General features: G+C 44.7%; 1 protein-coding gene, 1 long non-coding RNA gene and 1 pseudogene across 2 annotated transcripts in view; 1 reads left to right on the top strand and 2 right to left on the bottom strand.

The window, feature by feature from the left end:
* LOC140685452 (uncharacterized) overlaps nucleotides 1-14,063 on the top strand; it is a 165,823-nt gene that overhangs the window by 67,957 nt on the left and 83,803 nt on the right. The window lies entirely within an intron of this gene.
* Nucleotides 4,521-5,121, bottom strand: LOC102535084 (hepatoma-derived growth factor-related protein 3 pseudogene; annotated as a pseudogene).
* Nucleotides 6,333-10,181, bottom strand: LOC140687657 (uncharacterized). Its single transcript, XR_012062074.1, has 2 exons — nucleotides 9,418-10,181; nucleotides 6,333-6,621 (listed from the first exon to the last, which is right to left on the bottom strand). It is a non-coding gene; the product is annotated as an uncharacterized lncRNA (long non-coding RNA).

Here is a 14,063-nt window from a genome sequence, read left to right as displayed (position 1 = left end):
CCTCCTTTGTCATAGATTAATTGACCATAGGTGCGTGGGTTTATTTCTGGACTTTCTATCTTGTTCCACTGATCTATGTGTCTGTTTTGTGCCAGTACCATACTGTTTTGATTACTGTAGCTTCGTAATATAGTTTGAAGTCAAAGAGCATAATTTCTCCAGCTCCGTTCTCCTTTTTCAAGACTGTTTTGGCTATTCGGAGTCATCTGTGTTTCCAGACAATTTTGAACATTTTTGCTCCAACTGTGTGAAAAATGTCATTCATAATATGATAGTGATTGCATTGAATCTATATATTGCCTTGGGTAGTATGCTTATGTTAGCAATATTCATTCTTCCAATCCAAGAACACTGTATATCTTTTCATCTTTTTATGTCATCTTCAATTTCTTTCATCAGTGTCTTATAGTTGTCAGAACTATGCCTCCTTGGATAGGCTTATTCCTAGGTATTTCATTCTTTTTGGTGTGATGATAAATAGGATTGTTTCCTTAATTTCTTTTTCTGCTGTCTTGTTAGTATATAAAAATGCGACTGATTTCTGTATATTAATTTTGTATCCTGCACCTTTACCAAATTCATTGATGAGCTCTAGTAGTTTTCTGGTTGCTTCTTTAAGGTCTTCCATGCATAGTATCATGTCATCCTTGAACAGTGACAGTTTTCTTTTCTTTTCTTTTCTTTTTTAGATCTGGATTCCTTTTATTTCTTTTTCTCCTCTGATTGCTATGGCTAGGACTTCCAAAACTATGTTGAATAAAAGTGGCAAGAGTGAGCATCGTTGTCTTTTTCCTGACCTTAGAGGGAACACTTTCAGCTTTTGACCATTATGATGTTAGCTATGGGTCTGTCATATATGGCCTTTATTATATTGGGGTATACTACCTCTATGCCCACTTTCTGGAGAGTTTTCATCATAAATTGATGTTGAATTTTATCAAATGCTTTTTCCACGTCTATTGAAATGATCATATGTTTTCTGTTCGTCACTTTGTTTACATGGTGTGTCACATTGATTAATGTGAGGAAAACTCCTTGCACCCCCAGGATAAACCCTATTTGACCATGGGGTAGGATGCTTTTAATGCATTGCTGGTATCAGTTTGCCAGCATTTTGTTGAGCATTTTTAAATTTATATTCATAAGTGATATTGGCCTGCAATTTTCTTTTTGTGTGCGTGATATATTTGGTTTTGTTGTAAGGGTGATGTTTACCTCATGGAACGGGTTTGGAAGTGCTCCTTCCTCTGCAATTTTTTGGAATAGTTTCAGAGGGATAGGAGTTACTTCTTCCCTAAATATTTGGTAGAATTCACCTGTGAAGTCATCGGTCCTGGACGTCTGTTTGTTGGGAGTTTTTAAATTACTGATTCAATTTTGATTTCTCCATCAAATCTGTAGGAGAGCCTTGCTGGATAGAGCACTCTTGGTTGCAAGTTTTTCCCTTTCATCATTTTAAATGTATCACACCACTTCCTTCCAGCCTGCAGAGTTTCTGCTTGAGTAATCAGCTGAGAACCTTCAGGTAGTTCCCTTGTATGTTATGTGTTGCTTTTCTCTTGCTGAGTATAGTATTTTCTCCTTATCCTTAATCTACGTCAATTTGGGTTAATCTTGTGTGGAATTCTCTGAGCTTCCTGGGCCTGGGTGACATTTTCTCCCCACAAGTTAGAGAAGTTTTCAGCTATTATCTCATCATATATTTTCTCAGGTCCTTTCTCTCTTCTTTTCCTGGTACCCCTATAATGTAAATATTAGTGTACTTCATGTTGTCCCAGAGTTCTCTTAAACTATTCACTTTTTCTTTCTCTCTCTCTCTCTCTTTTTTTTTTTGTTCTGTTCTGTTGTAGTGATTTCCACTAATCTGTATTGTAGCTTATTGATCTGCTCTTCTCCCTCACTTTTAGTCTTTTCTTGGTTCCTTCTAGTCTGTTTTTCACTTCAGCAGTTGTATTCTTCAACTCTGTTTGGATATTCTTTATGTTTTCTAACTCTTTACTAAAAACTACCCTCTGTGTATCTATACTCCTCCTGAGTTCCCTGAACATCTTCTCCATCATTATTCTAAACTCTTACTTGGCTAGATTGCCTGTCTCTTTAACATTTATTTTTTCTTCTGGGATCTTATCTTGTGCCTTGGCCTGGGAAGTATTCCTCTGCTGCCTCATATTGTCTAACTTTCTATTTGTATTTTTAGGTAAGTCAGTTTCATTTCTTGACCTTGGAGAAGTGGCCCTTTTGGGGAGACACCCTATGCATCCCAGCAGTACACGTCTCTCTTGTCATCCAAGGACCAGGGTCCAGCTGGCCCCTAGGTAGAGTCTGGCTTGTGTTTGCAGATTTCTCCCACAAATTTGGGATTGTTGTTTTCTTATTTCTGGTATCTGTTCCCTGGTGGATAAAGCTGAACTGCAGCTTCTGTAGGTTTCCTGGCAGGAGGACATGGCGTCTGCTCACTGCTAGGTGGAGTTTAGGTCTGGCTTTTGGATGGATAGGGCCATGCTTAGTTGCATGTCTAAAGGTGGCTGTGCACTCAGGAAGACTGCTGATAGGTGGGGCTGAGTTCCTACCCAGGTTGTTGTTGGGCCTGAGGCTTCCCAACACTTAAGCCTTCCAGCTGTTGGTTGGGGCTAGGTCTTGGTGTTAATGATTTAAGCAAGATGTCAGGCTCCTAGAAAATCCATGTAGTTGAACACTCCCCAGATATCTGCCACCAGCTTTTGTGTCCCCAAGGTGAGCCATCGCCACCCCTCTTCTCCTCAGAAGACCTTTCAAATTGAGCAGGCAGGTCTGGCCCAGTTTCCTGCGAAGTCACTGCCTGTGCCCTTGGACATGGTCCATGTGAAATTCTTTGTTCGTGTCTCAAGAGAGTGAAGTCTCTTTTTTCCCCAACCTGTGGAGCTCCTGGAGATAAGCTCTGCTAGCCTTGAAAACCAGATATTCTGGTGTTTCCGTCTTCCAATGCCAAAACCCTGGGCTGGGGAGCCTTACGTGGGGCTCAGAACTCTCACTCCTGTGGAAGGGCCTCTGTAACTTAATTATTCTTCAGCTCATGGGCAGACTATTCAGGGGCTATGGGGCCTGCTTGTCTCATGAGCACACCCCTCCGACCATCCCACTAAGAGTCCCTCTTTATGCTTCCAGTTGAAGAGGGTTTTTTGCTAGGTTTTAGTCTTTTTCTTCCCCCATGGCTGTCTAGTGGTCAGTTGTGCTTTTGTTGTAGTTGTGAGGGCAGGTGAGCTGGTGGTCCTACTATTCCACCATCTTGACCGGAAATCTCTGTCCTTTATTTACTTATTGATTTATTTATTTTCTATTGTAAACTTTCTGTTAGCAATTTTTTGCTTTAATATATGGAATACATTAATACCTCGCATGACATATATGAAGCCAAATTACACTAACTAAGTTGTTTACAGCCTCGAATCTTACTCCCAGTACACATTCCAATAAATTTATTCTGTAAAAGCAATACTTTTTGTTTGTTTTTGATTTTGTTTTATTACAGCAAACTTTTCAACTACAAACCTCGAATACATGAAAGATAATCCAAGGACAAGCATGACAGGACTGATAAAACCCAAACTGACTAAACGTGTTCTCACAATATAAACTGGCATAAAAATAAGTAAAATTCTCTATTACCACAATAGCAACAATAATGTACACAGAATAATGGTTTGTGGGTGAATATTAACTATTCTAACTCTAATTCCAAAAGAAAACAGTTCATTTAAAAGTCTATTTTAAAAGTCAACGCTCCGTCTGATTTCCCATAGGGCTACTGCTGATTCCAGTTTAAAATGTAAAGTATCCACCTTGAGTGATTAGCTCAGCTTGTCTTGGCATGGGGAAAAAAAATCATCGCCTTTATTTTGGAGTAACACAAAATGACTCACTAACTTCACATACAGAAACTGAGTCTGTGTGTGTAACGACATGAGTTTGGAGAAGTGTGAGCGGTCAACTAGCTATTTCTAATACGGAGTAGATATTTTACAGTATGATTAAACTTTATACATGGCCTCAAAACTGAAGGACAATTTTAAGTTTATCTTCAATATGCCAATGTTATATATCTAGGAATTGGTTCCTGGGTTCTGTCACAGAGAAGAAATCCCTTAAGCATGATGTTGAGTGGTCATTTCAAAAAAATGCTAATTTGTATTTAACTGAGTGTTTGGTGATGGCGGGATAAAGGCAGGGCTGATGAATGTAACTGCCTTGATAAAGAGTCCTAGACATGTACAAGCTTGTGCAAAACTCTTGATAATACTTAATAGTTAAGGGCAACTTCATGCAACCAAATAATATGAAATTAAATCAATAACTTTTAAAAAAGGCTAAAATGTCTTTCCCCTAAACACAACGGAGAGGAATGTGAATAATGACATACAAACTGGGGTTCTGTCAATAACAACAAAGACTATGTGTTGCTTCATAGCAAATCCAAGAATATTAGACAACCAAACGTATAACCTTCTTGTGGTTTTCTTTACATGCAGCATTCCTTGTGGTAGTTAGGCCCCTTCACTGGTTTTCTGCAAGTCTAAAGTGTTTATTGTGTCATTGCCAGCATCTCCACCCTCAGAGCTGCTTTTATTTTCTTCTTTGCAGTCCTTGTCATCTTCATATGCTGGATATTTCCAGGATTGTTTAGAGAATTTCTTTGAAGTATATGACTTCTTCTGTTTTGACCCTGGTTTTTCACTCTTTCTTTTGCCTTGTCCATCTTCTTCTACTCTATCACCTTCTTCCTCAAGGCCTGCATCTGCAGGATCCCGCCTTCTCCTCAGTTTCTGAGGAGCTTTGGTGCTGAACTGCCTGGTGTGCAGGAAACTCTACTCCTGGGCTATTTTCTATTTCCCATAACCCCTCATTAAGCCCTTTCCATTTGTTTGACTTTCCAAACTTGCCTTTGTTTTTCTTATAAGGGAAAAGGTCTTTGGGATCTAAAAATGGAGTTTCATGGGTGCCAAAAAAGTAAGAGGATACTTATTTGCCGGAGGCCTCACAGCTCCCTCTGGGAGTTCATCAATCTGGGCGGCCAGGGCGGCCGCCCCTCATCTTGGTGAAGACCAGGTCGCACGCCTCTTCCTCGCGGGGCCACGGACGCACCATCCCGGCCGCTCCCCTTCTGGGTCGTCCTTGGGCACCGCGAAGATGCTGGGAGACCCCCCCCCCGCCCCCCGTCTCTCCTCGCCTCCCCCCACCGCGTCTGCGGACTGCGCCGCGCTCCCCGCCGTCCTGGAGCCGGCTAGCGGGCAGACAAGCGGCCGCTCGGACGAGGGGAAGCGGCGAGGCGGAGGCGGAGGTCACGGGCGGGCGCGGCAAGCCCGGCCGATCACCGCCCGGCAGCGGGGACCGGAGCCCCCGGCCGCTCGGTTCTCGCTCTCACCCGCGCCGAGGCGGCCGCCGCCGCCGCCGCCGCGCGCTTGCTGCTCACAGGCGCCACCGCCTGCCTCCCTCCCGGGCTCCCGGGCTCCCGGGCTCCACCGAGTTCCCCTTTCCTCTTTTTAAATTAGCAGTTTTATTTATTTTCCCACAGGACTTTGGTATCGTTCATGCTTTCCAAACTCTTCCAAGATTTCTAACAGTAGTTTCTGAGGTCACTTGCTTTTAGACTGAAGCACTTCTATTAGCATTTCTTTTAAGATAAGTCTGCTAGCAATCAATTCTACTTTTTGTTCGTTTTATAAGTTTGGATGTATTAATTTTTTTTTATTTTTGAAATATGGTTTTGTTGGATTTAAGATTCTTGGTTGAGAGTTTTTAAAGTTTTGCATATGTTTTCCCACTGCCTCCATTGTCTAATGATGTGTGAACTGTTATTCTGAATGGGGTTTCCCCCATATGGAATACAAATTCAACTGTAGCCTGCAGGTGGATCAAAAATAGATGAGAACCTAGGGAAACAATTAGTATTAAAAAAAAAAAGTTGGGAGAGGGTTGTGGGTTAAATATATGTAGGAAAAATGGACTTAATCTGGTAGCAGAAAAACCGTGTCATCCTCATTTCTTGGTGCTATATTCTAAATCAGAGAAAAGTGAAAATCTCTGCAGAGGTATTTCTTTTTTTTTCTCACAATCATCTGTCTTTAGTTTTATTTCAAAAGAGATAGCTATGCAAAATGCTTTTTATGTTTATTTTTCTATCCAAAGTAAGAGTCTTAATTGACTGTTGCTTCTAAACTAACTTCTTACTGATATTCTTAGACAATCCTTCGAGAAATAAAATTTTCATCACATATTTGTTATTATAGAAAAATCATTATAGTTCTAATTAGTATATAAATGGTTTTCAAAGTTGCCTTCTTTATAATACAAAATAATTTACTTTTCCCATTAAAATTTTTATTTCAGAAAATATCAAACTGATTAGATCTTTGAAAGGCTTGAACATTATGGCAGCATCTGTATTTTCCTTTTCCTCACGGGAGACAAGGGGAAGAAGAAATAAAGTGGGCGACAGAGCTTGCTCTTACTTGCATTCTTCTGTGAATGTAACTATAGTCCTTTCTTTCCCCAAGTCTTTGGTCTTGTCTCCTCTTTCTTCTTTTTTTAAATTGATTGGCTGGTTAGTTATTCAGTGTATTTATGTCAAAATAATTGTTCCCTTAACTGGAGGGGAAAGAGAAGAATGAAACCATTTATTCATATAACAAGAACTTACAAAACAAGTTTAATAAAATTTTAGTAAAAGTCCAATATGATTTTTAAAGATGACTATCAGCATTATTCTAAAATACTGAGTTGAGCACACGTCTATCAATCATCACTGTAAATGTCAATGGACTAAATGTTCCAATCAAAAGACACAGAATGGCAGACTGGGTAATGAAACAAGAACTAACAACGTGCTCCCTACAAGAGACCTACTTTAAAGGACATTCATAGAGTGAAAGTGGGAGAATGGAAAAAGGTGTTTCATGCAAAATGGAAAAGACAAGAAAGTGAGGGTAGCAATACTCATATCAGACAAGAAAGACTTTAAAACAAAGTCCATAAAAAAGATAAAGGACATTATATAATGATCAAAGGAGCAATACAAAATGAAGATATTACACTTATTAACATATTTGCACCCAATATAGGAACACCGAAATGTATAAAACAGATAACTAACAGACAAACAGGGAGAAATTGATGGGAATGCAATGACAGTAGGAGACTTTAACACCCCATTCACATCATTGGACAGGTATTCCTGACATAAAATCAATAAGGCAATTGAGATATTAAATTACACAATAGAGCAGTTAGACTAAATTGATATTTTCAGGACATTACATCCTCCCAAAACAAAATACACATTCTTTTCAAATGCACATGGAACATTCTCTGGGATAGATCACATACTTGGACACAAAAGAAGCCTCAATAAATTTAAGAGGATAGAAATTATTTCAAGCATATTTTCTGACCACAATGGCATGAAAATAAAAATCAACCACAGAATGAAAAACGAGGGGAAAAAAGACTACATGGAGACTAAACAACATGTTACTAAAAAAAAAAAATTAAGTCAATGATGAAATCAAAAAGGAAATTTAAAAAAATACCTTGAGATAAATGAGAATGAAAACACAACCACTAAAATTGCATTGGATGCAGCAAAATCAGCCCTAAGGTGAAGTTCATAGCAATAGGGTTCTTACACAAAAAACAAGAACAAGCTCAAACCCACCACCTCAAAGAATTAGAAAAAGAACAATCAAACAAAACCCAAAGTCAGCAGAGAAAATGAATAACTATCAGGGAGGAAAGAAAGAAAACAGATTAAAAAATAGAAAACATTAATCAAACCAGGAGCTGGTTTTTTGAAAGAGTAAACAAAATTGACAAACCGCTGGCCAGGCCCACCAAGAAGAAAAGAAAGAGGACACAATAAATAAAATAAATAAAATGTTGAGTATGGAAGGAGATAATTTAAGCAAGACACATAAAAGCCAGACGATGTAGGTTCTTGTCAGCAATCTGACTGTGTACTGCCTTTGCTTAAGAAAAGTGAGAAATAATGAAATAGTTTTAAGTGAGGAAATAAAATAAGAATTACAATTGAAAAGATCACTCTGTACTATAGAGAATAGATTAAATAGGACAAGAATAAATGGGAATATAAATAGTCGTGCTCCAGTTTCTTTCCATGACTGTACCTTCAGCAAATATTGTGAGAGCCACTACCATGGGCTAGACGTTAGCTGGCAATAGAGATCGAAGCTACTGTGCCTTTCTTCCAGTTGGGGATATTGATAAACATATTGTTTTAATATTTTCAGATCTCTAACCCAAGACTCTACAATACACCTATTAATATAGCTTGCATAGCTTGCTTTGCAGAAAAGATAATTATCATCTGAGTTAGAACTCACTCAGTTTCTCTTTTTTATAGTAAACATTTGTATAATATATGATGTGTATATTTATTATATGTAATCTACTAGGTACCAAGCATTCTTCTACACATTGAAAATATATCCTTGAACTAAAGAAGAACCTGTTCTCCTGGACTTCGTATTAAACTTCTACACGTTAAGAAAAAAAGAAAGATGAAATAAATTATACAAATCAGTAATAAAATCAGATATCACAACTGATGTCACAGAAATACTAAGGATCATTAAAAAGCTGCTATAAAGAATTATACACCAGCAAGTTAATAACCTAGTAGAAAAGGGTAAATTCTTAGCAATGTACAAACTACCTGACTGAATCATGAACAAATAGAAAATTTGAACAGATCAAATAGTAGCAAGAAGATTTAATTAATAATCAAAAACCTCATAACAAAGAAAAGTCCAGGACCAAATGACTTCACTGTTGAATTCTACAAAACAGTTAAAGAAGAATTCCTATCAAGCCTTTACAAACTCTTCTAAGAAGTAGAAGAGGTGGGAGCACTTCCCAATTTATTTTATGAGGCCAGCATTATTTTGATACCAAAAGCAGACAAGAAAAGAAAATTATAGACCAAGATCCTGTTAAACATAGACTCAAAAATCCTCAACAAAATATTGGCAAACTGAATTCATCAGTACATTAAAATGATCATACACCATGAGCACATTGGATTTATTCCAGTGGTACAAGGGTCATCCACTATGTGCAAAATAATAAATGTGATACATGGCATTAATAAAATGAATAAAATAAATTAATAAAAATGAAAGTAAAAACTCTCAACCAAGAATCTTAAGTCCAACAAAACCAAATGATAGTCTCTAAATAGAATTCTGTACAATTCTTAAGTGTTATTGCACAAATATTTGAAATATTATAACCTCAAATAATGGCCTCCATTCTCTCCCTCCCCTTCTCCTTCTGGAACTCTGACTAGATGGTTGTGTTTGGGGGAAAGAAAGACACAACCACTGACTACACCCAGCACCCTGCCCACCATCAGGTGCAACCACCAACCTGAGCTGAGGGGTCTGCCTGTCCTCACCAGGAGTGCCCGGGGCACCCTGGGGTTCGTCTGGATGAGCAGGAAGCTGGCATCCCGGGGCAGTGGGCACGGCCCGCTCTCTGTGGACATCATCAGGCCTGGTGACCAAGGACCGTTCCAAAAAGGAGGCACACTGTGTGAGATGTTTGGTGGAACAGTGCTGCACCGGCCGACCTCTTGCAGCAGGGAAGCTTCTGGATGCGCCACCAACGGTCAGCCCAGTACTCAGCTCTGAGAAGGGCCAGGGCCCATGGCCCCTACAGGAGCCAGGCCTGCCAGGAAGGGGGTGAGGTCTCCCCACTCCAGCTTCCCAGAGACGGGACTGGTGACCGGGTCCCCCACGGGCAGGACACAGCATCGCTGGACAGAGCAAGAGGGACACTGGCAAAACAGGGCAGTGGCCGCAGCCAGCCTGTCCTGTGGCCAGCGGCCTGAGTCACCTTCAGCAGCAGCTCCCCTGCACTGGGCAGTGGGGTGAGAGGCGAGCCCCGGGAGGAGGGAGCCCGACACCCTGGCGTCCCGGCCCGAGACCCCTGGGCCTCTCCTGTCTTGTCCCTGGATGGGGAGGGGCAGGCCCCACTGCCGGGTGGTGGCAGGGGAGGGGGGGGCGTGCTACAGCCAGAGGTCACGCCAGGCCTGGCTTGGGAAGCTGTGCATCCTTTCTAAACTTCTGGAGCCCATGAACTTTCTGCGCTGTTTCTCTTTGGTTTGGGTTTTTGTTGGGAGACTCTGGCTTGGCATGTTTTGGGTTCTTTAGACAATAAAGCATCCTTTACCATTCCATAGTTCCCTGGGAACCGGTCTGTGCTGCGGCCCCTCCCCTGGTGACTCCACAGCCTGGCCGCCCTCCACACTCGTCCAGCCCCAGGCCCCAGCTCTCCCCCCACCACACCCATCCCTGGGGTTCCCTGGGGGCGTGGAGTCAGCAGCAAGTCCCAGGGGTCGGACGCCTGGTCAGCACGGCTGCTGTAACATGCTCCACAGTCGGGTTGGAACCAGAGAAATGATTGTCTCCCGTCCTGGAGCAGCACGTCCCAGGTCAAGGAGCGTGAAGGCCACTGTGCCCACCGGCTGCCAAGGCTGCAGGGACGGAGTCAGGACTCGGTCCTCCCGGGAGGCCAGACCCTGAGCTCCAGTCCCTCCTGGCGGTTCCATCTCAAAGGAACAGTCTCAGGTCCCGGGTTATAGGAGACACAGCACTCCCCAGAGGGCAGACACAGGAGCCACAGCTGTCTGCCCTTCGCAGGAAACCCTCCAGGAAACGGAGGCCAGCACCTGGTCGGGGTTGGCTCTGCTGGGCGGTCCAGGCCAGCGCTTCAGGAGAGCTCAGTCACCCACGGGACGCGGCCCCGGGTGGCTGGACATTGTCCAGGGGTCTGCGTGAGCCTTTCCGTGTGTCAGGGCAGAGGGGGCGAGATCAATGTGCCGAGTCTGTGGCTCCATGGCCCCAGGGGAGGCCAGCAGGACAGGCTCCTGGAGGGGAGCTGGGACCAGCACTGTGTCTCTGTCAGTAAAGCCACAGCACCCTAGGGCCATTGGAAAGGGCCATTCCAGCTTCCTGTGGGGACAGACAGACAGAAAGACAGAGAGACAGAGGAAGACAGAGAGTTTTATGCAGGAAAGGGACAGCTCGCTCCAGTGGGCTGTACAGCAAAGACGGTGAGGCCATGGGGCGGGCAGCCGGGTCCAGGAGCATTGCCGGCCCTCAGGGACCCTGCCAGGCGTGAGGACACCGGGCACCCTCTGCCTCGAGGGCTCTATCAGGGCTCCGGAAACCATCCTGGGGGTCTCCCCCACTCGCAATTTCTGTCACACGGAACACCTAACCAACAGGCTGAACCTGCCAATCGTCCCTGCAGCCTGCCCGGCCCCAGGCCCTACCCCTCACCTCCATCCCCTGGACCACGGATCTGCCTCCAGCCAGACATTCCCATGGGGACACCAGGACGGTCGATACCGGCTGGCCCCACGGGTCCTTGAGGAGCACCAGTCCCAGGACAGCTGCCTCCCACCAGGCCTGAGGACCCCGTCCTGACCCTGGGGCAACACCAGGCCACAGCGCGTCCCCCATGCACAACCCCTCCTGGGCCCCTGGAAGCGAAGTGGCCGACGCCTTCCCTTGAGCCCCTGTGTCAGCCCCGGTGTGAGCCTGAGGTCAGCCTCCTGCTGCTCCTGACCCCTAGGGGCCCTGCCCCGGGCAAGACCTCCGACACACTCCTGTCAGTGTCTCAGCTCTCCTACCCGCACCCCCATCCACATCTAACACACACACACACACACACACACACACACACACACACCCTGGGCTGCCACCCCACTGCGCTCCTGGGCCCCCACCAGGTCCCCCCTCCTCCCGCACTCCAAGGGGAACATCTGTCAGTCTGAGCTTTGGATACCTGGATTGCTGTCCGTGTGCGGTGTCCGTGGATGTGGAGGAAAGAAACCCTTGTGCACTGTTGGTGAGAACATAAAATGGCATTACCGTCGTGCAAAACAGTTTGGAAGCCCCTCAAAGAAATTTCAGACACAACTACCACACTTGCAGCAATCTCACTGCTTAGAATAAACCCGAGCGAACATACAACAGGTCTTAAAGAGGCCCTTGAACACCCATTTCACAGCAACTCCGTTGACAATACCTACCACGAGGCAGGAACTCGAGTGTCCTTCCGTGGATGGACAGATGAGCACGATGTGGGCTGAGCATACAATGGAACGGTACTGCCGCTGAAGAAAGAAGAATATTGTGACGTGTGTGACAGCACGGGGGCACCTGGAGGACACCGGAACGCGTACCGTGAGCCTGGGGCAAGACGGTGAATCGTGTGCGATTCCACTTGTGTGAGCGATTAGGAGTGGCCGCATTCACAGAAAGAGAAAATACAGAAGTGGCTGCAGCCGGGGGAGAACGGGGGGTTATTGTGTACGGGCATAGGGTTTCACATGTAAAGACGGGGAGAGCTATGGAGACACAGGTGGTCGTGATTGCACTTTATGAATGTATCTACTGTCCCCAAAACCCGGAGAAAGGGTTAACATGCCACACTTTCTTAGGGGCAAATCCTATTCTTTTACCACAGTAAAAAAAAAAGCCTTTTAAGCAGGAGAAATCCAACCCATGAAGTAAAATCTGAAAGCCTTCAGGAAGACCTGGAGCCTGTGTCTCTCCCTGTGGAAGAAACCGGTGGCAGCAGGATGGAGCTGCACACCTGACTGGCCCAGGGCTGGACGCCCTGTGGAGGCCGGCGGGCGCCGGAGGAGCAGCTTCTCCACACTGACAGCGTGAGGGTGCAGGTCAGAGACAACGTGCACGGCTGTAGCAGGGCCCCCCAGCCAAGGGACTGCTCCTTCAGTTTGCTCTCCAACAGGTGTAAACTTCTCTTCTGGACAACCCTAACCTAGAGACACACGAAGGGAAGGGAACGCTAAGAAAGCTGCTCACGGCTTAGCTAACCTGACGTAGAACAAGAACAGCACAACCCACTGCTTGTCGGCCACCGTGGACCACGTTAAGCTTCCCGATTGAAAGACAGCAACACACTTTGTGTTTCCACCTAATGCAGGGAAACTATCTCAGATATAATATAAAATTGCCAGCCCTCCTCCAAGAAAGGCCAGAACTCCCATTGACCATCTTACGTAACTTCGGCTGATGATCATTTCTCGCGTTGATGAATAACCTCCGTCTTGGGTGTCCTGCAGCTCGTATGCTGAGGTATGTAGCATCGCCACTAACACGTCTTACGTCAGACGGTAGGGGGTGGGGGTGGACGGAACAGGTTGGTTATGAGAGGAGGAGACGGAGACGGTGGAGTAGAAGGACACAGAGCACATTCACATTACATCTACATGTGGACCACGTCCCACTGGAGAAAAATGGAGACTGGCAGAGAGACTCCTGTACAGCCAAGGCGCTGAAGAAAGGTCCACGAGGAGTCACGTAGGGTGGGAAGAGAGGTACTCGGTTTGGAACGCAGCCTCGAGGAGGGGACCCGGGCCAGGGAGACACGTCATGGGCCCGGAGGTCTTCCCTGGGGAGTGGGCAGCTTGAGAGCGTTAGTAATATGAATGCTAACCAAGTTAGGGAAAAGAACAGATGAAAACAATTTGAACCTTTACAGGGACCTGGAAAATATGAAAAGAGAACCACTCACCGGAGGGGTACAGTAGCTAAAACTTAAAACACTGGAAGGGGCGAACAGGAGACTAGGTGACACCGGAGACCCCACGTGACCTGGAAGACAGAACCATGGGAATTACCCAGTCAGAACTACAAAAGGAAGAACAACTCTTTTAAAATTGAGAGCACTTTGAGGAATCTATGGAACTACACAACTGTCGTAACATTGGCATGATCGGGGTCCCAGAAGCAGAAGAGAGGGAGAAAAAAGCTGAAAATGTACTTTATGAAATTATGGCAAAAACTCACCAACCATGAAGAAAGAGAGACATTTCCAGGCGTAGGAATCACACAGTCCCAAACAAACAGAACCGAGAGAGACCCACACCAAGACACGTCTCAATTAAATTGGCAAAAGTTAAGGATAAAGAGAGAACTCTGAAGACAGAAAGAGAACAACAGAGTCACGTACAAGGAACTGCCCCAAAGTTAGCAGTT

The sequence above is a fragment of the Vicugna pacos genome, chromosome 20 (assembly GCF_048564905.1).
Source record: "Vicugna pacos chromosome 20, VicPac4, whole genome shotgun sequence".
NCBI classification, from domain to species: domain Eukaryota; kingdom Metazoa; phylum Chordata; class Mammalia; order Artiodactyla; family Camelidae; genus Vicugna; species Vicugna pacos.
Note: the sequence above shows the minus strand (reverse complement) of the source record. Positions and strands in the feature narration are given on the sequence as shown.